A 23,388-nucleotide genomic window follows, 5' to 3' on the forward strand; every position below is an offset into this window, starting at 1 on the left:
AGATTATTTTGTATATATTTGAGGATGATTCAAAATTTGGGATACATATTGCATCGTCTAAAATACTAGTATTAGTGACAAATGCATGACATCTTTTTAACATCTATTTCTCACTAATGCTTTCTTTTCACATGTCTAGCTTCATTACACAATCTATCGGGTTCATAAACCCAGGGTCCCTCATGGATAGGCTTTCCAGCAAAGGCTCGGCCTAGTAGACGACATGTGAATGACGCACAAACTCCTTGGCCAGCCCAAATACCTAAACGATAGGCCAGAAGGGCGATCCAATCTCCGACCAAAAGGCCTCGCTAAGGAGGAACATCGCTCGCTTCTGACTTCGGCCCGCCTCTCTGACCGGAAGGCCTAGCCAAAGAGGAACAACGTTCGCTTCTGACTCCAGCCCGCCTCTCCAACTGGAAGGCCTAGCCAAACACCACCTCCAACTCCAACCCACGTCTCCGACCGAGGATGCACTAAACCCCTACTTATAGCTCTTCTCTGACTGGCGCAGTCAGAGCCGACTGAAACCAACCGATTGGGAGTGCCCACTCGGTGAGGACCAGGAAATGGATAAAGCAAGTAAGGCAGGGCACTCAAGTCGACCATGATACCGAGGCCGTACCCTACACACCTGCAGGACAGTAACTGACAGGACATGTTAGAACAGTGCCCTGCAACCTTCCAGGCATGACAGAACCCAAGCAGTGTTGTGGGCGTCGATATTTGCCCTACAGTGTTGTGGGCGCCATCAGCTCCCAAACCAGACAAATGTGGTAAGGCTCCCCACACATGCCTTTGGACATCAACAGTGTTGTGGGCACCGTCATCTACCATACATGGTGAATACGGTAAAACCTCCCACATACATCTGACAACAATAGTGTTATGGGAACCTACCATCATCTTGTACCCAACGGCGTGGGCAATAAGACTTAGTAGCATGTGTACTCTCTCTCTCTCTCTCTCTCGCTTGTAAGGCCATCCCCTTCATCTATAAAAGGGGATGCACTCTCTCCCAATAGATAGACCCCATAGTTCACTCACACACCATAATAGAACCACTAGGTTCAAACCTCAAGCACATGCTCGAACACTTAGCACATAGTGGAGCTCCCGTCACTCTCGGCCCTTCAGACCAAAATCCGACCAGACCTCTTGTATCCCCATCTTTCTCCCTTCCTTTTGTAACCCCACAACAAACTTTGAGTACCTGGGCTTAGGAATAAAGTCACCGACCAACTCAAACTAGACGTAGGGTGCGTTGCCTAAACCAGTATAAACCCTATGTCATTGAGTGCTAGGCCACATTCGATCACAACATATGGCAAAACTACAAATATTTACGTGTTGGTCACTTTCTGCACCGACAGTTGGCGTTGTCCATGGGGAAGACGCTGTAGGTTCACACTTTTGGTCAGCGGATGGCCCACTTTTCCACCACCTTCACCATGGCGGACTCAAGCGATACGACTCGCTTTGGCTCATCGGAGTTTCCCGCACTCCCACCTATTGGGACATAGGTTCCACCTGTCTTTGAGCCTTCCTAGGCCTTCCTCTTTGGAAGCCTAGACTTTGTCGCCGACCAGCTCGGCGTACTACACCTCCACGAGGAGGCACTCATTCCGGCAGTCGTTAGAGCGGCGCCCTTATTGGCTTTGGGACACACAACAACTTCAACAACAAGGCGCCTGCGCTTCATTCCGAGCAAACGCTCTACTCAAACCCCACTGTGAGTAATGTACATGCTGTTATTTACTCGCTTTTTACTATATTCCATTGATTATCCGGAGGGACCGCATTGTACACACCGCAACCACTATACAACTGGTTCCCATATGGCCTCACATCCCCCGCGGATGCGTATGCTCGAGGGCTCTGAAGGACGCTGGCGTTGCCCCCTCTTACATCTAAATTCATGGGAATGGCAAGCTATGCTCCTGCCACTTTCCACAAACTCCTAGATGATGAGGTTGAGAGCGATGGCTCTAGTATTAATGACATGGCACCTAGCCACCGTCCGTCCTGGGAGTGTGCTATGGCCAATGCTCTGGGACAGCCACCGATGGTAGCGGAGTCCTTGCAGACTCACACCCCTCTAGACCATCGTGTGGGGGCCTCACGCTCGCACACGAGCATGCCATGGAGCTACGACAACGGCGGCAGAACCAGCCACCACCTGCGTTGACGTGCTCGGTGCAGCACATTGTGCCCCATGCACATAACCCAGTGAGCGGTGCTCGGGGTCGCACCCACTAGGTCTAGCATGACATCATGGACAAGGGGAACGACCCCCATGGTTCGCTTGAGCTAGCCAGAACATCGCTGCTACAGTAATGATTCTACGCGGTGTTCCCAAGCCTGTTGACCCTAGGAGCGGGCAGTCCATCGGAACCTTCGAGCACTAGTGGAAGGCATCGTCGTTCAATAGGCAAAAAGCTCCACATCGTGACTCCGACTCATGGCCTCTCTCCCCACCAAGGGAGTGGGGACGCACCAGACAGATCGCTTTGTCCGCTCACCGCTACAACCGCCGAGCGCGGCACAAGAGGTCGCAGCTACGCCACGGTCCAACCAGGCACCTGCTCAGCACTAACCATCGGTACGTGAACGGCCTAGTCTGAACCAAGTTGCTCATAGCGTCATCAGCAACCATCATCAGGCCCGGCATGATGATGACGTCCATTGGGCGGCGGTGAGGGTAGGCGACACGGGCCCTGGCTGGACCATCGAGTGGAGCGATGAAACGCGCCCTAGGCATGGTCGCTGGCCAGACGACCGGAGTCCTAGCCCGAATGGCCTAGGACCATGGGCCTTTGCCTGATGCATCCAGAGAGCACAGTTCCCACAACGCTTCCGACCGCCCACCAACATCGCCAAGTACACCGGGGAGACAAACCCTATTATTTGGCTTGAAGATTTCTAGCTCGCCTACCGAGCCAGAGGGGTGGATGATGACCATTGCAACATCCAATATCTCCCCATCTATGTGGGGGAACATGTTCAAGCACGGCTTGAATTCCTCCCGCATGACAGCATCCGCGACTGGGCGGACCTCAAGAGGATCTTTGTCAAAAAATTTTAGGGGACGTATGTTCGCCCTAGTAACTCCTGGGACCACAAGAGCTGCCAGTAGGAGCCTAGTGAGTCCCTACGGGATTACATCTGTAGGTTCTCCCAATGATGCAACTCCCTTCATGATGTCATTGACGTGGATGTCATCAACGCATTCCTCTCTAGAACAACCTGCGAGTCCCTAATCCATAAGCTTGGCTGCCTAAAGCCCCGTACCACCCGCGACCTGCTTAACGTTGCCACAAACCATGCCTCTAGCGAGGAGGCGGTCGGAGCGGTCTTCAATGGAGGCCAGGACAAAGGCAAGGCCAAGCATTGGTCACCACAGCTGATCATGCGGGCAAGCAGCCCCAGCAGGGCCTGCCTGACCATTTCAACAAGCTCATGGATAGCCTATGCACCAACCACACCTACCCCATTAAACACCTCTACAAGGACTGTGAGCTCCTCAAATGTTTCCTGTGATAGGCCAGCAGGCCAAAAGAAGGTGATGACAAAGAGGTGACAGCCAAGAAAGGTGGCACGGTGGGCAAGGACGGGGATAGCTTCCCTGACCCTAAGGAATGCATCATGATCTTCGGGGGATCCGACACCATCTGCTCCAAGCACCAGCACAAGGTACTCTATAGAGAGGCATGCACCGCCAAGATGGCCATCCCCTCCTTCCTTAGCTGGTCGTAATCTCTGATCACCTTCGATCAGAGGGACCATCCCTCCCATGTCTCCAGACCAGGACACTACCCGCTTGTCATCAAGCCCATCATCCGCAAGAAGCGCCTCACTAAGGTTCTAATGGACGGAGGCAGCAGCCTCAACATCCTCTACGTTGACACCCTCGATGCCATGTGCATCCCCCGGTCGGAACTTTGCCCAGTGGGCTCTCCCTTCCACTATGTGATCCCAGGAGTGCAGGCGTACCTGCTCGGGTAGATTGACCTGCTCATCACATTTGGTAACCGAGCCAACTTCTGCTCGGAGGTCCTCACCTTTGAAGTGGTGAACTTCTTAGGGTCCTACCATGCCATCTTGGGGCAGCCATGCTATGCCAAATTCATGGCGATCCCCAACTACACCTACCTCAAGCTGAAGATGTTGAGACCAAACGGCGTCATCACCATGAGCAGCGCCTTCTCGCATGCCTTCACGTGCGACCATGAGCATTTTGAGCTCACCACCACGGTCATCAACACATCCGAGCTCACACAGCTCGGGGAGTCATCGACCCCAGCAGTCCAAGACTGCAACAAACCAACCTCCTCGATGGCCTTCTGCCCACTTGAGGAAACCAAGGAGGCGGGGATCGACCCCACAGACCCAACCAAGACGGTGCAGATCGAGACCCATCTCCCACCCAAATAGGAATGCGAGCTCGTCGACTTCCTATGTGCCAATTGCGATGTCTTCGCATGGAAGCCATCTGGCATGCTGGGCATACAGCGGGACATCATCGAGCATGCACTGCGCCTCATCCCGAGCTCAAAGCTCGCTAAGCAATGCCTGCGTCGCTTCAACGATGAGAAGCATAGGGCCATAGGCGAAGAGATCGCCAAACTCCCGGTAGCCGGATTCATCAAAGTGGTATTCCACTCTGACTGGCTTGCCAATCCTATTCTTGTTACAAAGAAGACCGAGAAATGGAGAATGTGTGTTGATTATACTAGCATTAACAAAGCATATCCAAAGGATCAATTTCCTTTACCACGCATAGACCAGATAGTCGACTCCACCTTGGGATGCGAGATCCTCTCCTTTCTAGATGCCTACTCAGGCTATCACCAGATTGTGATGAAAGAGTCTGATCAGCTCACAACCTCGTTCATCACCCAGTATGGTTCATACTATTACATAACCATGCCTTTTGGTCTGAAGAACGCTGGCACCACCTACCAAAGGTGCATGCAGCAATGCTTCACCGACCAAATCAACCCGCTAGATCAGCCTAATCAAACTAAGTGGCCAAAACCAACAATCGTCGTCTATGTTGATGACATAGTGGTCAAAATGGCTCAAGCTTGCGACCTGATCGCAAACTTGGCCACAACGTTCACGAACCTCCGAAGGTTCAACATCAGATTGAATCCTGAGAAATGTGTTTTTGGGGTACCAAAGGGGATGCTGCTTGGATACATTATGTCCAAGCGTAGCATCGAGGCCAACCCCAAAAAGATCACGGCCATCTTCAACTGTCTAGCTGCCCTGAGCTGATTCATCTCTCGGCTCACCGGCTTTCTGGCTGCCTTGAGCTGATTCATCTCCTGGCTCGGCGAACGGGGGATGCCACTCTACAAGCTCCTCAAAAAGATGGATGCCTTTGTCTAGACTGAGGAAGCTCAGCAGGCTCTAGAGAGCCTCAAAGCATCGCTGATGTTGGCCCCAATCCTCGTTGCTCCCGAATAGGGAGAACCCCTCTTCCTCTATGTCACAGCAAGCAACCATGCGGTGAGCGCCGCCCTGGTCATCGAAAGGGAGGAGCTGGGACACCACCTTAAGGTACAACGACCCGTATACTTCATCAGCGAGGTACTCATTGACCCCAAGGTCTGGTACCCCTAGGTGCAGAAACTCCTATCATCGTGCTAATGGTGACCCAGAAGCTCTTGCACTACTTCACCGACCATGAAGTCACGGTCACACTTCATACCTGCTCGGGGACATCATCCACAACCACGATGCCATGGGACGGATCTCCAAGTGGGCACTCAAACTCATGGGTCATGACATCAGGTATATCCCCTGTACCGCTATTAAATATCAGGCTCTCACAAATTTTGTCACCGAATGGATGGAGGTCCAGCTACCAACCCCAGACATCACCCATGAGTACTAGACAATGAACTTTGATGGGTCTATAATGGCACCTGGCTTGGGGGCTAGAGTGGTTCTAATCTCCTTGGATAGGAGCAGGCTCTGCTACACCATCCGCCTCCATTTCTCAGCCTCACACAACACCATGGAATACGAGGCCCTCATCAATGGGCTACGCATCACCATCGAGCTTGGCGCTATGCGACTCTATGTCCGCGACGACTCGGAGTAGGTCATTGACCAAGTCATGAAGGAGTCCTCCTACAAAAACCCCCTCATGGCAGCATACTGCCAGGAGGTGCGCAAGCTCAAGGACAAATTCTAGGGGATCGAGTTGCATCATGTCCCCCAAAAGGACAACGATATCACCGATTTTCTCGCAAAATTAGCCGCCAGGAGGGATCTGTCTCCAAGTGGGATCTTCATCAACGACCTCCATGAGTCGTCCGCCCGCATCCTAGAAGGTCCGAGCCAGACACACCCCACCACCAACTCGACGCCTGGGGGCTCCAACCCCGATGCTAAGCCAATGCTCGGGGGCTCCGACTCCAGTGCCTCCATGATGACATCGCCCACTAACGTCGCTGTATTGGCACTCGATCAAACTGACTGGCGAGCATCGCTACTCACCTACCTCCTCGAGGAGGTTCTCCCACCCGAAAGGACTGAAGCCCAATGGATAGCTCGATGCACCAAGACCTTTGTCGTGCTCAGTGACAAACTCTACAAACAGAGTCCATCGAGGGTGCTCATGAAGTGCATCCCTGCCAACTAGGGGAAGTAGCTCCTCCTTGAGGTCCATACCAGGATCTATGGACATCACGTGTCCCCAAGGTCACTGGTCGCAAAAGCCTTTCACCAAGGTTTGTACTGGCCCACTACACTACGAGATGCAAAGGAGGTCATTCGTAGGTGTGAGGGATGCCAATTCTACGCTCGGTAAACTCATTTGCTGGCACAGGAGCTTCAAACCATCCCCATCACCTAGTCATTCGCTGTCTGGGGCCTCGACATGGTAGGACCCCTCAAAAAGGGCTCGAGTGGCTTCACTCACCTGCTCATATCGGTCAACAAGTTCACCAAGTGGACAGAGGCCAAGCCCATCACCAACATCCATTCAGAAGAGGCGGTCAAATTCTTCCTCGACATCATCTACCGGTTCAGCGTTCCTAATTGTATCATCACTGACCATGGGACTAACTTCACCAGGAAGAAGTTCCTGGACTTCAGTGATGGATATGGCATCAGGATCGACTGGAACTTGGTCAGATATCCACGAACTAATGGTCAGGTCGAGCGTGCCAATGGCATGGTCCTCTAAGGACTGAAGCCACGCATCTTCGACCGACTCAACAAGTACATCGGGCGATGGGTTGTAGAGGTCCTAGGGATCCTCTAGAGCCTAAGAATGATCCCAAACCGGTCCACAGGGTTCACACCCATCTTCCTAGCCTATAGAGCTAAAGTAGTGCTGCCCTTCGACCTTGACCACGGCACCCCAAGAGTGAAGGCTTCTGACCATGACCGAGCCACGGAGGCTCAGCAAGACGCAGTCGACCTACTTGAGGAGGCCAGTGAGACGACCGTCATCCACTCAGCTCACTACCAGCAAACTCTCTGTAGGTACCATGAAAGGAAGATTAGGAATAGGATCCTCGAAGTCGGTGATCTCATACTCTGGAGGACCCAATCAATAAAGGAGAAACACAAACTCTCTCCACCATGGGAAGGTCCCTATATGGTGACCGAGGTGATCCGACTAGGAGCCTACCGACTGAAAGACGACAGCGACAACGTTCTCATCAACACTGGGAACATTGAACAACTACGTTGTTTTCCCCTAAATTCGATCTTACCGCTTTTATTCAACACTTGCTCCTGTAAAGCACCCTAGCCTGAACTCTTTCAGCCTAGGTCGCTCGGGGGCTCCATGAGGGTACAATACTAAATACTACCTCTCTTTTTTACTATCACATGGTAAAAACTTTCCGCCCGAACAAAGGGGCGTTGCCCGAACGAAAGGGCATTCCATTCCTTTGATTACCCTATGTGACTTTGTTTTTACTCCCAACCGAGCGCACCCTGCCATGACCTACGGTTATGAGCAGCCGAGCCTCATGGGCCACGCCCAAGTTCTTAAAGTTGCAGCCTATGGAACAAATGGGTAGGTGCGAAAAAGAAAGGATAAAAACAAAGCTATGCTAGGATAAAAAACAAGGAATGGATAGTGATTCTATCACAAAGTAGAACTAATGTATTCATTGATACAAAAACTGTTCACATGGGGGCTCTCCCATGAACTTAACAGTTACATTTGATGACTACTTTTACTCCAAATGCTACTGTGGCTGCTCGGTGGCATCGGCTGATGCCAAAGGAGAGGCCACGACACATACCATCGAACATAACCACCACTGCGAGGGCCTCGTCCGGTTCTGCTCCCTCAACTTCGGCGAGGGCAATGGGTACCTTAAGGGCGTCGCACCCATAGATGCTCAGCAGAAGAGCATGGAGCTTTGGACCTTCTCATGCAGTCGAGGCAGCTCCTAGGCAGGGATGCTGCCCGCCGAAGTATGGCCATCGTGGCTAGTGGATGTCTCATCAAGCTTTATGAACTGACCAACCCGAGCAGCTACAAGAGCAAAACCCCCCACCAGCATAGTCCTGAGCGTCTTCCCCTCTGACAAGACTCACCCAGAGAAGATTCACCGGAAGGAGTCCACGGGTGGCTCAATCCTGATGAAATCCTTGCAAACGGTGACAAAGCCGGCGACGTGCAGTACCCTCTAGTGCGCCACCTCCTTCAACAGAAGCATCCCCTTCTCGGCGAAGGTAGCCAGCACCACCTCCTTGGGCGGAAGCAGCCCCTTCTCGGCGAAGGCAACTAGCACCACCTCATCTATGTTGGATGACCTCCAGCTCAACATTACGCTCTAAAATCACGAATAGGTCTGTGAGTTCTCCTTTCCCTCTCCCTTCCCCTATTTAAGGAGAAGATGAAGCAGTTGAAGGGCAAAGGATTGGGGCAAAAAACCCTCTCCCTTCCCCCATTCAATGCGGATGGGAAACGACGGGATGTGCCCTAACCGATGGGACGCACCCTGCCCGACAGAACGGCGCCTAGTTAGACGGGACATGGCCTAGGTATGGCCCACCACTACCACAGGTCGGGCACGAGAAACAAAGTGCTACCATGCGCAGGCGGCCCTCTGCCTTCCCAAGCGGGACTTAGAAAGGCCCAACTATGGGATCTCCACCTAGGAGAGACCATCAAACTTCTTGAGTCAATCGGACGGCTCAGGCAAACGCCAAGAGATAGGTAAGGAGCAAAGGGATGCCCCATATGGGCCATGCTGACTCCATCACGAACGACGAGCTCCTCAAACCCCGCACTCGAGTCATCAAGGTAACATTACCAACCCCCACTATTTCTTTATATAATCATTCATTCATCTATACATGCATTCATTCATTCCATACATCTGAGGCATCGCATATGCAGTTAAATGCATCACAACGCCCTGTGTTGCGTCACAAAGCGGTAGTTACCTCATTCAACATGAGCAACGACCGACCAGGATTTGAAGGCCGGCCCACGAAGGGCTCGAGGCCACTTCACGTCAAACAAAGCTAGGGGAGAAAACGTAGATGATCCCTGAGCGGACCTCACCTAGTCTGCCCCAAAGCAGATAGGGTCATCTCAACCTTCTTGTTTGATCCTAACCTCAGCCAAACTCATAGAATCTCTATCGAGGGGAGGCCAGCGGGCCACCTAGGTCGGTCTCCGGAATGACCTAGGCATCTATCGGGTTGCAGGTTAAGGAGTAGTGGAATGTCACATGAGGGCTATGCCGACCCTATCACGAATGATGGACCCGGATTTCACTCAAACATGCCCGTTAGGGAGCTCACTGAGCGCGTCACTCGAGGCATCGAGCCAAGCGATGTTAGCTTAGCCCCTCTGGTTGTGAAAAACCACGGCCAGGGTAATGCACGAAAATTCCAACTCAAACCTAACCCCTACCAAACCCAACAGGGCTCAGGGGCTCAAGACACCCAACGCCTTGGCTGCGCCTGACGCCAGGATCCACGAGCTCCATCTCGCCCGACCCCTAAACTACCTCGGTCGCTCCCGATGCCAGGATCCATGAGCTCCGTTTCGCCCGATCCCTAAAACTGCCTCGGCTACACCCGACGCTAGGATCCGCGAGCTCCATCTCGCCCGATCCCTAAACTGCCTCGGTCACGCCCAATGCCAGGATCCGCGAGCTTCGTCTCGCCTGATCCCTAAAACTACCTCGACCACGACTTCATCTCGTTGGATCCCTAAACTACCTCGGCTGCACCCGATGCCAGGATCCACGACCTTTGTCTCATCTGATCCCTAAACTGCTTTGGCTGCGCCCGACGCTAGGGTTCGTGAGCTCCGTCTCGCCCGATCCCTAAACTACTTTGGCTGCGCCCGATGCCAGGATCTACGAGGTCTGTCTCGCTCGATCCCTAAACTGCCTCGGCCACGCCCGATGCCAGGATCCGTGACTCCGTCTCGCCCGATCCCTAAAATGCCTCAGCTGCGCCTGACACTAGGATCCACGAGATCCATCTCGCCCGATCCCTAAACTACCTCGGCCGCGCTCGATGCCAGGATCCACGAGATCCGCCTCACCCGATCCCTAAAACTACCTCGGCTGCGCCGACGCTAGAATCCGTGACTCCATCTCGCTCGATACCTAAAACTACCTCAACTACGCCCGACGCCAGGATCTGCGAGCTCCGTCTCGCCCAATCCCTAAACTGCTTCGTCCACGCCCGATGCTAGGATCCACAAGCTCCGTCTCGCCCGATCCCTAAAACTGCCTCGGCTATGCCCAATGCTAGGATCAGCGACTCCGTTTTCACACGATCCCTAAAACTACCTCGGCTGTGCCCGACGCCAGGATCCACGAGCTCCGTCTCGCCTGATCCCTAAACTACCTCGGCTGCGCACCTGACGCCAGGATCTGTGACTCCATCTCACTCGATCCCTAAACTGCCTCAGCTGCATGCCCGACGTTGGGATCTACGACTCTATATCACATGATCCCTAAAACTGCCTCAGCTGCAACCGACGCCAGGATCCGTGACTTCGTCTCGCCCGGTCCCTAAAAAATGCCTCACGCACACCCGCTGACAATCCCCCCAGACGATTCTGCCCGAATCACCTAGGGGCTCGGGGGCTACACCCGCGGGTGCGCAAAACTTCCCCCATTGGCAACACGAAAACCTCCAAGACAATTCTACCCAAATCGCCCGGAGGCTTAGGGGCTACACCCGCGGGTGCGCTCACACGCACCCGCCGTCAAGACAAACCCCCCCAGACGATTCTACCTGAATCGCCCGGGGGCTCGGGGGCTCCTGTCGGGTTCATATACCCGAGTCCCTCATGGACCGGCTTTCCAGCAAAGGCTCGGCCTAGCAGACGACGTGCGAATGATGCGCAAACTCCTAAACGACAGGTTAGAAGGGCGATCCAATCTCTGATCGGAAGGCCTCGATAAGGAGGAACAACGCTCGCTTCCGACTCAGGCCCGCCTCTCCGACTGGAAGGCCTGGCCAAAGAGAAATAACGCTCGCTTCCGACTCCGGCCCGCCTCTCCGACCGAAAGGCCTAGCCAAACACCGCCTCCAACTCCGACCCATGTCTCCGACCGAGGATGCACCGAACCCCTACTTACAGCTCTTCTCTGATTGGCGCAGTCAGAGCCGACTGGAACCAACTGGCTGGGGACGCCCACTCGGTGAGGATCAGGAAATGGACAGAGCAAGTAAGGTAGGGCACTCAAGTCGACCGTGATACCGAGGACCGTACCCTGCACACCTATAGGACAGTAACCGACAGGACATGTCAGAAGGGTGCCCTACAACCTTCCAGGCATGACAGAACCCAAGCAGCCCTACAGTGTTGTGGGCGCCATCAACTCCCATACTAGACAAACACGGTAAGGCTCCCCCACATGCCTCTGGACATCAACAATGTTGTGGGCGCCGTCATCTACCATACATGGTGAATACGGTAAAACCTCCCACTTGCATCTGACAACAACAGTGTTATGGGCACCTACCATCATCTTGTACCCGACGGCGTGGGCAATAAGACTTAGTAGCATGCGTACTCTCTCTCTCGCTTGTAAGGTCGTCCCCTTTATCTATAAAAGGGGATGCGCTCTCTCCCAACAGATAGACCCCTCAGTTCACTCACACACCACAACCGAACCACTAGGTTCAAACCTCGAGCACACGCTCGAACTCTTAGCACACAGCGGAGCTCCCGTCACTCTTGGCCCTTCAGACCAGAGTCCGACCGGACCTCTTGTACCCTCATCTTTCTCCCTTCCGTTTGTAACCCCATAGCAAACTTCGACCACCTGGGCTCAGGAATAAAGTCACCGACCGACTCAAACTGGATGTAGGGCGTGTTGCCATAACCAGTATAAACCCTGTGTCATTGAGTGCTAGGCCAAACTATAAATATTTACGTGTTGGTCACTTTCTGCACCGACACAATCATAGATATGAAATATTAGAGTTAATCTTGTAATTGTTTTGTCTTCAGTAGCATCCTTTAACAACTTACAACATTTCTTTCATAAAGATATTAAAGACGGGTACATGGGTTTTGCATGCCACAAATACATTGCGTAGGACATCTAAACATTTCACTCTTAAATATTGGCTTTAGCTTGTCCACAACCTTAATAATCAATATAAAGAGCAGCCTATATGCTACAATCACTCCACATAGCACTGCAAAGTCCACCCATTTTGAGTGGCCCATTTCCGTTTCAAATAAGGTACGGATCACATGCTCAACAGATATTGTTTTATCTCCTACTCCTGGGTTGTTTTGGAGAACCAAACCAAAGAACTCATTCTTGTAAAATCCCTGGAGCGCATACTTGTGGAAAGAGATGTAGAACATTGGGTACTTCCAAACTATCTTTGGCAGTTTACTAGGTATTTGGAAAAATCCACAATTAAGCATCATGACACCTTGTATTCCAGCACCAGTGATAATACCCATTAGAAAATCTGGCACGATAGCAGCTACAATCATCATAAGGCCTTCAACTAGCATCGTGCACGAACAAAGGACAAGCGTAAAATATACGAAATGGTCTACTCCTCTCTTAAGACCAGACAGATAGTAAGCAATTGCACCAGGTAGTACAGCAATAAGGACAAGATATGGTGTGGCTGATAGCCAATTGGAGACCACAAATGCTGACACACCATAATGTCCATTTAGCCTCTCTCTCCTGAATATCTAGGCAGCATAAACAAAGTTACAAGTCAGAGGAGCACAATTTAGTCTTTGTGCACGTCTATAAATTCATCAATTCTTCACCTAATGTAGTGAGACCTAAGAAATTTATAAAACAGGCTACTTGCAAAAAACTATAATTATTCTATTGTAAATTGTATACCAACTCATGGTGATATAAACAGTTTTTGCCATTGCATTGTTTTGTTACACGTGGACATGTTTGACCTTTTATTATTAAAAGGTCAAAAATACCAGATAGAAAATGAGACAAGGATAACATTCTAGTGAACTCTACTCCATCTGTTCCAAATTATAAGACATTTTAGCTTTTGTAACTTTGTAGCTTTTGCTGCGAGCGAACTCTATTCCCTCCGTTTTAAATTATAAGACATTTTAGCTTTTGTAAATTTGTAGCTTTTGCTACGCACCTAGATATATGTTATGTCTAGACATATAGTAAAAATTATAAATCCAGAAATGCCAAAATGTAGGAGGAAGTAGTTAATAAGGTTATATTTTACTAGATCTCCTAGTAACACATCATGGTCTCGTTATCATAAGTGTCTTCTCATTAAGTTTTTCCTGAAGTATTACGATATGTATATAATAAAAGGGTGATACCTTCATTTCCTCTACAAAGGATGGGAATCCTCCAATTGCCATCAATGTTAGAAGGCCACCGGTGAACATTAGCATTGATCATCTAGACTGAAACAATAGGATCAATAACATTAACTACATTTACAACTAGCCTACTTATTAATTCGTATCATAGACTACTAACACAAGATCTAATCAACTTACACGAATAGAATCATATCCATAGCCAAAATTGTAATATATGGTACCAAGGCATAGACTTATGGAAACATATATGCCAAGTCTCAACCAGTACTATCCGACATCTCTGTACATGTTTACAAAGGATCTTTTGGTGAGTACAAACACCTTGGTCAAGAAACTGGCTTGGTTTCTTCTGATCATCAATCCACCCTAGTTTATCAAGCCAAACAACATCTTATATCATCTCCATGCAAGCTTACACAATAGTCAGAAGACGTGAGTATACTAACCATTTCATTTATGTCGTGCATTTCCTTTTTGGCATTTTCTGATATATTGGAGGATTTATAGGCATTCGTCAAAATGGCTATTGCTTCATCTGCTGCAGATGGCTTGAATACTGTTCTTTCTTCATTTTCCTTTAAGTTATTACTATGTTAAAAAGGATGCTTCCATGAAATGAATCGATCTCTCTGTAATCTACTCGACATAGCTACAGTAAGAGCCTACATTGACAAGTATTTGAATCTAATCTAAATGTCTTTCCCTGTTTGCTTTCATTAACTATTGTGAATAAGAGCTTGATCAGATAAATCTTATATACCGATTCAAAATCTCTGTTGATTGTCCGCAAGAAATGATCGGAGGGATTTCTCATTGGTGGGCAAGGGTAGCCATTTGATGTGAGGAACTGCAAATATAATGTATTTGTAAATGAAAATTGTTAGCAAACTAAGTGAATAAATATTTGTCTCATTGTTGTAAAGAAAGATGTACCTCAGCGGCATCGGCAGCCGGGCCAAAGTAGATGGTCTGACCGGAGGCGAGTAAGCAGAGGCCATGGAAGAGCTCAAACACCTCGCTACATGCCTGGTGCACGATGGCGACGATGGTCATGCCCTCCCTGACGGCGAGGTCGGCGATGCAGTTCATCACGTGGAACGAGGCGGCGCTGTCGAGCCCGCTAGTGGGCTCGTCCAGGAATAGCAGCCGCAGCCGCGTGAGGATCTCCATGCAGATGCTCAGCCGCTTCCGCTAGCGCCCGCCGCTGATGCCCTTGGTTTCGCGGCCGCCGATGCGCGTGTCCAGCGCGCTGGTCAGCCCCATCTCCTGGATAGTCTCGTCGGCGAGGGCGAGCTTCTTGGCAAGCGGTATGCTGTCCGGCAGTTGGATTTGAGACGAGTAGTAGATAGCCTCTCGCAGCGTGAGCGTGGCCATCAGCACGTTCTCTTGCGTCAGGTACGCCTGCAAGAATCGTTTATTTGGTACTTACTCTACCTACTTAAATCCACATGCATGAACATTGAATCTGTACAACCTAAAGCATTCTCAAACTTGCAAGTGCTTTTGAATCATTGAAGTAAATAATGTCTGAATCTTCATCAAAATTTGTGGTGGTGATGCTTTTAGTATTTCCGTTTTCAATCAAGATCAAGATCTTACTGAGGTTCTGAAGGCGAGCTTCTGTCTTCGGCCATTCACTACCCCAGATCTTGACATCACTCCTAGTTCAAAAACCCTCTTCACCGTCGGATTTTGAACCGACAATGGCATACCGGTAGTGATGGGGGTTGACATCACTGCCGGTTCCTAAAAACCGACACTGATCTACATGCAACAGTGTCGGTCACTGGCTCTATCCGGCAGTGTCCAGTTGAACAACACTGTCGGTTTGTAGACCCAACCGACAGTAATGTTTGCTTCAAGAGTGTCAGTTCTTGGCTCAAGCTGGCAGTGTTGAGCAAGCCTACATTATTGGCTTGTGTCTCAAGCCGACAGTGTTGAGCAAGCCATCGCTGTCGGTTCATGGCTCAAACCGGCTGTATTGGTCGAGCCATCACTGCCGGCTGGTAGCTCAAACCGACAGTGTTGTCTTCAGCAATACTGCCGGTTTGGATTTCAAGCAGACAGTGATGGCTCAACCAACACTGTCGGCTCGTGCCATGAACCGGCAGTGCCCTCTTTACCATCACTGTCGGTTTTGTGCTAATCGACAGTGATCTTATTTTCGCATTTTACTGTTTTATAATTTATTTTATTTTATTTTATTGGTGGAATTAGGTTTCGCTTTATATTCACTACGTAGACGACAGGTCCTTCAACATTAAACATTACAAATGTTATGGTTACAAGTACTTATGAAGCTCTCGATCCCTTGAAATAAAAAAGAAATTACAATAGTCTAGCGAGCCGCTCTGACCCGTACTGCGCCTTATACTTCACGGACTATGCAATGGAGAATGTTCCTTTTTTTCCAAGCACTTCGATATGATGAAGGCTCCTAGCTCCAATGACAGTGCTATGACCTCCATTTCTAACAGCCTATTGTGTTTAAATTTCTTGCGCTATCATTCAAAAAAATAGTTTCGAAAGGCAGAAATATTAGAGAAATAAGTAGATCATTTTGTTGAATTAACAGATATAAATAAAATGGGGATTATACACACTAAAGCATCTGCTGCCTCCGATTTTACACCGAGGTAGCGAAGCATTGCCCACATTACGTAGAACCCGAATTCATTGTTTCCCGCCGGCTGGTCTAGGGTCTCCAATTACATTGGTGCAACCTGGAATGGAACCTTCGTCCCACCGCCCATTCTTGCCTAGACACTGTGCCACGTTATAAAGTGTGAAAAAAGGGGGCAACAATAGAATATGCTACGTGCGATTAGAAAATAATATGTTATTAGGTTCGCTTATGCATTAAGCACTTCGACTAGGGGATCGAACAAAGAATGTGGCTTTTCTTTGAGTCCCACACCTTGATACGATTTTTTTAATATCGACAACAATGAAGATGAAATGTTTGCTGCAATCACAAAACCCTAGTTAACGAATAATCGTAACTACAAGAAACAAGCATAAAAATAAGATTAGAGAACACATACTCGTAGTTGTAGGCTAGAAGTATTTCAGTTTAATTACTCATCTTGAAATTTTCAAAAATGACAGTCAGTGTCTCTGTCAGATCTTCCACTTTATTTCCATGCATGTCTTCGCATGTTCTCTCGTTGACTAGCTTGGGGTCTAGGAAAGACATATGAGCTTACTTAGTTTTGAAGCAATGTTTTGCTACACACCTGCATAATTCATGAGGAATGTGTAGTCGTTAACTATTTGTGTATCGAGAGAGTAGTTAATTATAATATCGTGCGAGTAGGGTACTTACATAGTCCATAGCGTCAACATTTGTGTATCGAGATCGCGTCTCTGGAATAGCTAAAACAAGTGATCCAAACCGATAAAGTGCTTCTCTTCATTAGGATAATGGAAAACATGCGGCGGGCGGATAATATATTCGAAACCCGCCTGCCCCGTCTCAAGTGCTTGGGCCATGTAATAATCATGCAAGTCACGCATATATGTTGTCAATTTTTTTATACTCCTTGTCCACCAAGAAATTGCCTCTTTGAAACTGCATTGCCGGTCTTGCCGTCTCATATAGTGAATCATAATAGATGTTCACGGCATCATCCCTAGTTAATCCGGGGTTGTCTTCGACAATCTTGTTTACCTTCCTTTGATCTTCATGGTGTATTTCTTCGACTCTTAATTGAGTGTGCTTACTCTCTGTTTGCCTATTGAATTCGGACTGCACCCTCCACTTAGGTAGTGAGGCAAATAGATTCCAGAATCTAACTTTGTCTTCTTTGGAGGCTACTTCTGGCTTTTGTTGGTTCATCAAGTCTATAATGTTGCCACTCATCGTCCTTTTCTTTTTTTGTTGGTCCACTTTGGGAGCATTAGCGACCGAATCCGAAGACCTTTTCTACGACTACGAGGATGCCTTAGATCTTGTTTTGGGCTGTTGTGGAGGAGGAGGAGGAGGAGAATTATGTTTTCTCAGGGGTGATGAAGAGGGAGGAGAAGGAGGAGGAGGAGTCTTCTCTTTTGTTGGGGCTGATGAAGATGGAGGACGAGGAGGAAGAGAAGAAGACTTCTGTATTCTCGAGGGTGATGGCAAGGAAGCAGGGAAGATAGTGTGATCTCCTCTTTTGGGAGATGGTAAGTGATCATCTCTGGGCGGCGAAGATTCGACGTCGTCCTCATCACCATCCAAAGACAACTGGTGATCAAGCTTAATGAAGTGCTTGCACTAGGCCACATGAGCGTCCTTGTTCTGAACAAGGCGTTGCATGTCTTCCTGTGTGGGGTAATCAATGTGCATCTTGTTATACTTCTTATCAAGTATAGTATCAATGCTGACGTGGGCATACCCCATTGGAATTGGATGGCCATTAATGGTCATATCTCCCGCAGGCCAGGCCTGGTCGACCGCCACCTTGTCAGTTGTCCATTCCTAATGGATGTACAGCCTGACATTGATGGTTTTGGAGATATTGTCCACTGGATGAGGCGCATTCGCCGCTTCATCGTCAAGCGGGGTCGATCCGCAGCTGCTGCGACCCCTGAACTATGGGCTAAAGCTAGTTGAAATAGGTTCTTGTGGTACTACTCCTGATCCCATGGACACCATAAGTACATTGACTTTTTCTTGAACCCTCTCATCAATCCATTTTTTGAATTTGTCTTCCATCTCTTTCAGAACCGTCATATACTGTGCCTCTTGTGCCGCTCTACCCCTCGAGCGGCTCCAATAAGTGGAAGATTCTTCCTCGAATGCTATTTTCCAAGGAACAAGACCGGCTCCTCTAGTGCGACCAGGGTGCTCCTGGTTTATGAGTGCTTGGGTGAGCACGTCATTCTCCCTACTAGTACTGTGGGTCCCTTTCCTCACCTCATCATTTACCTCGGAAATCCTCTAGACGAGGCTGCTCATGGCTGGATTTGTGGAGCTAAAGCTCCTATTCGGGCCATGCTGTACCCCCCTTGCCATACAGAAATATATCGTCATGAGCATCGAAATGAACACCACTAATTTGGTATGTGCTCATTCCATCATGCTTTTATGTGTAAAATATAAATCCATTGATCTCATACCATTGGTACTTAAGCAATCTACTCAAAGGTCCCTTGGCTAAGATATCCAGTTGATTACCCAACATTGTTTCAATCAAGCAGCATCGCAACCATCTAACAAATTCCTCCTTATGTTTTTTATCAAGCTAAGCCTGCGACCTACTTGGATACAAAGTTTACAGCGATTGCCTATGCTCATCAATGTATGGCATCACATCATCTGCTTACTGGAGAATAGCGAACTATGCCTATCTGAAAGAAACGGGGTCATCTACTATCATAGATTTCTCCCTGATCATTCATTTGCCACCTAGTCTTCCCTCGTGACAAGATTCTAGAACTCTGAGCCTATTGATGTCCAGATAATATGTGTAGAACTCAATGGCCTCCTCCGTTGACCATCCTTCAACCAAGCCCCCTTCTTGTCTAAATCTGTTCCTAACATACCTCCTAAAAACTTTCATCAACCTTTCAAAAGGGAACATCTGATGCAGGTACAATGGGCCTATCGATGTTTCACCACTGATAGCCTACCACAGGGGTACCCGGGGCAGTATGTTCGGGCTTTAGCGTATGCGAAACTTGACGGTTAACGTAAGAGACAGTCAATTTATCCTGGTTCGGACCCTCGATCTTTGATCGAGTAATAGCCCTACGTCCAGTCGGTGTTAGCCTTTGCGTTGGATTGATTGTAAAGTGTTCTGTAGTGTTGTCAAAGTCCTATCTCTAGGAACCCTGCCCTCTTATATAGTCAGGGGGTCAGAATCCTAGTCAGTTTACAACGAGAGTTCCTAGTAGGATTACAGAATAATACTACTACTAAGATTACAAGGGAAGAATCCTAGTTAAACTAGATCTCCTCTCTTCCTTGCAGTGTATCCCATGGGTCCCGCATCGACAAGCCCCCGAGCACTTCATGGTTGAGCTCTGGAAGCTTCATCTTGTTCCATCAGGTCTTGCCAAGTAGGAACAAGCGTCGTCCGAGTGCTTTCTTGAGTGAAACCATGTAGCGCTTCTTGGGATCTTTGAGTGATGTGTGCTTTTTTGAAGAAAAAATACTCCCATCTTGGTGTAGCCCCTGAGCCTCTTGCTATTTGGAACAAGGAGCTGGAGGGTCTTGTCTTGAAATTGCTCTGATTCTTCGTCGAAGGGCTCCCGAGCATATACCTAGGTTCTTTATCAAAAAGAACTCGGATATAGCTCGGTCCGGGTTCTTTTTGTCGTGAGTCCTTGAAGTGGTCTGTCTTGAAGAAGTCTTCTTGGTGACGTGCGCTTTTTCAAAGAAAAAAGTGCACTCACTGAGTGTAGCCCCCGAGCCTCTTCCTATTTGGAACAAAAAGTTGGAGGGTCTTGAATCTGAGTTGTTCAAAGAACTAAAAACCTCTTCTGAGGATATGTAGGATCTTCTAGACATTCTCAAGGGTGTATCCAAGTAACCCACGAACTGCAGTAGGCTATCCATATACCATTGCAAGTCAACACAGTTGCGCCACCGAGTACTTTCCATAATTATCTTGCGTGCTTGATGTCTTCTTGCATGCTGCTGTATGTCATGCCTCTTCCTTTGTTTCGCTTGAGTAATGAAAGTACATATAAATATGCACGTGCATCCTCATATTCGTGCTCATCTTGTTGATGCAAAATCTTCTCGTTCGACCATGATCTGATCCAAGTAAGGCAACCTAGATAATCCGTCAAAAGGCTTCAGGTGGGCAGTCCCCTCACCGGAGACCCCGTATCACCCCCACCTTTGAATTTCCAAATCACCGCAACAAGGTCGACCTTAGCTGTCGAGTAGTTGATCACCCCAACCGAGTAGTCGATCACCATGGCCGAGTAGTCGGATGTCCTGGCGACTTCTAGAGCAGCAACCGAGTAAGACAGCGTGGGGCGTGTGTCTCACCCAACGAAGTAGTGGCCAAGTAAGGCAGCCAGTGGTGGGCGAGCTCCTTATTTGATGACATGGTCTAGAAAATGGTTCCTTTTCCAGTGAGTAGGCTTCACGGATTAAGGCCTCAGCGACCTAGGTAAATCAACTGTAGTAGAGCCGCGGAGGCATATGGATAATATCCAGAGATATATTATGATTAAAGAATATTTGAAAAATATTAAACCATGACTTCGCTTGATTGACGGCAGCGTGGTAGAATCAGCACGTGATCCTGACATTTTGCGCTCAGGAGACCCCAGTGGTTGTAGCCCCCGAGCATCAGCTTGCGAGTACTTGGACATGAGCTGTTGAGTAGTTGGTCACCGCAGCCAAAGTAGTCAGAAATTGTGACGAGTAGTCAGACAACTGGCTTGTTTCTGCCATTTTGTTTTTTGGTTCGGGTGTTAGCTTATTAGCTACCCTCATCGGTGGGCTTAAGCATGTTTTCAGCTCTTTTTCTCTCGGCCGATATGCTCAGGCGTCTTTTCAGCCATTTTACTTTTTGGTTCGGGTGTTAGCTTATTAGCTACCCTCATCGGCGGGCTCAAGCATCTTTTCAGCTCTTTTGCTCTCGGCCAGTATGCTCAGGCATAATTTCAGCCATTTTGCTTTTTGGTTCGGGTGTTAGCTTATTAGCTACCCTCATCGGCGGGCTCAAGCATCTTTTCAGTTTTTTTGCTCTCGGCCGGTATGCTCAGGCATAATTTTAGCCATTTTGCTTTTTGGTTCGGGTGTTAGCTTATTAGCTACCCTCATCGGCGGGCTCAAGCATCTTTTCAACTCTTTTGCTCTTGGCCGGTATGCTCAGGCATAATTTCAGCCATTTTGCTTTTTGGTTTGGGTGTTAGCTTAATAGCAACCCTCATCGGCGGGCTCAAGTATCTTTTCAGCTCTTTTGCTCTCGGCCGGTATGCTCAGGCATAATTTCAGCCATTTTGCTTTTTGGTTCGGGTGTTAGCTTATTAGCTACCCTCATCGGCGGGCTCAAGCATCTTTTTAGCTGTTTTGCTCTTGGCCGGTATGCTCAGTGAAAACAACTGAGGGAAAGCCATAATAAGACATATGTTGTCGAGGAACACCATCTTTATTAATCATGAACATTGATCTCTTGTGGCTTGTATATAAATTCTTCCTTGAGTTGTTTTCATGCGTAGAATCTTCTTAGTTGGCTGATGTGCCATGTATTGTTGACTTCTTTTCCATCTTCAGTTATCGACTTGTACGCGCCAGCTATCGATGTTTCGATGATTTTGCTTGTCCGGGTTATCTCGGTTGTTTCTATCCAGGAACCTCTCTTGTGTCTTCTCCTCTGCAGTAATCATCTTTTCTACTATGCGTCTAAATTCTTTATTGTTTCTTGGATTTTCTTTGTAGAAGTCCTGAAATTGCTACCTAGCCATGATTCCATGAGAGAAAGCTTCGATTACTTCTCGTTCGGTGATGTCATGTACTTGAGCACGTAGTTCGCCAAATTGTCGATAGTAATCTCTGAGACTTTCGCCCCCTTTCTGATTGAGTCCTTTTAATTCTGCGTGGGTGATGGGGTGCGTAATGATACCTGCGAAATTTTCACAAAAAACTCTTTGCAAGTCCTCCCAATTTCTGATTGACCCTGGATTTAATTTGTCGAACCATTAGAGGGGCATGGTTTCTAGGGCCATGGGAACAAACAAGGTCTTGATGTCGTCATCTCCTCTAGCTAGTTCAATCGACTGTGAGTAAATCCTGAGCCACTGCCTTGGTTCGGTCTTGCCATCATATTTAGAGTGATTGGACAGCTTAAACTTGTGAGGTAGTTGTATTGAAGCAAGTCTGTTCACAAAACAGGGGAATCTATCGTGCATTCCGGCTTCTTTGTATTCTGATTCGGCACCTCCTTCCTGCCAACTGTCGTTTTGGTGAGAGTAGTTCTATGGGGATGTCTGAATGGGTGCTTCGCTTTTAATCTTCCTTGGTTGTTCGACTTGGTAGTTTTGACTATGGTCCCTTCTACTTTTTCTATTGTGACTCCCACTTGGTCCAAGTCTCTCGAAAGCGGACCTCCTTTGATTTTGATCTTCCTTCCTATGAGATGTTGACCTAGCAGGTAGTCTTGAGCGGGTCCTTCCATCGTGCGTCCTTAGGGCTGCTGACCGGCGAAGGTCCCGGAGCTGTTCCTATTTTTCACTAGGAAGTGATGTCGCTCCGAGTTCTTCTAGTGCTTCTCGGATCCTATTGTAGGGTGTATTCACCGCGCGTCTTTCTTTGACTTCTTGTTCTAATTTTCTTCTATTGTACTCGGCCAGATCTGACTCATATCTGATCCAAGCTTCCTTGCGCTGCCTAGCACGGTGTTGGCGTCCTTGTTTCAATTTATTTCTTCTTTCTCTAGCTTGCTTCTAATTCTTGGTCTCACCATCGTGCCCCTAGATAAAGGGTGATATGTTGGACTCAGATTCATTCGATGACCTGATGTCGGGTGCTTCTGGGGGGACCAATAGTGATCGAGGACGTCGAACCATGAATACTTCTCATGCGTGAATTGTTCTGTTATCGGCATCGGTTTCCACACTGTCATAGTCGTTGATAACTT

At 48.6% G+C, this 23,388-nt stretch overlaps 1 pseudogene; it reads right to left on the reverse strand.

The window, feature by feature from the left end:
* Window positions 1–8,666: 8,666 nt before the first annotated feature.
* The window catches only part of LOC136523977 (ABC transporter G family member 1-like), a 32,845-nt pseudogene continuing 18,123 nt past the window's right edge, over window positions 8,667–23,388 (reverse strand).

This window comes from Miscanthus floridulus, chromosome 18 (assembly GCF_019320115.1).
Source record: "Miscanthus floridulus cultivar M001 chromosome 18, ASM1932011v1, whole genome shotgun sequence".
In the NCBI taxonomy this organism is placed as follows: Eukaryota; Viridiplantae; Streptophyta; class Magnoliopsida; order Poales; family Poaceae; genus Miscanthus; species Miscanthus floridulus.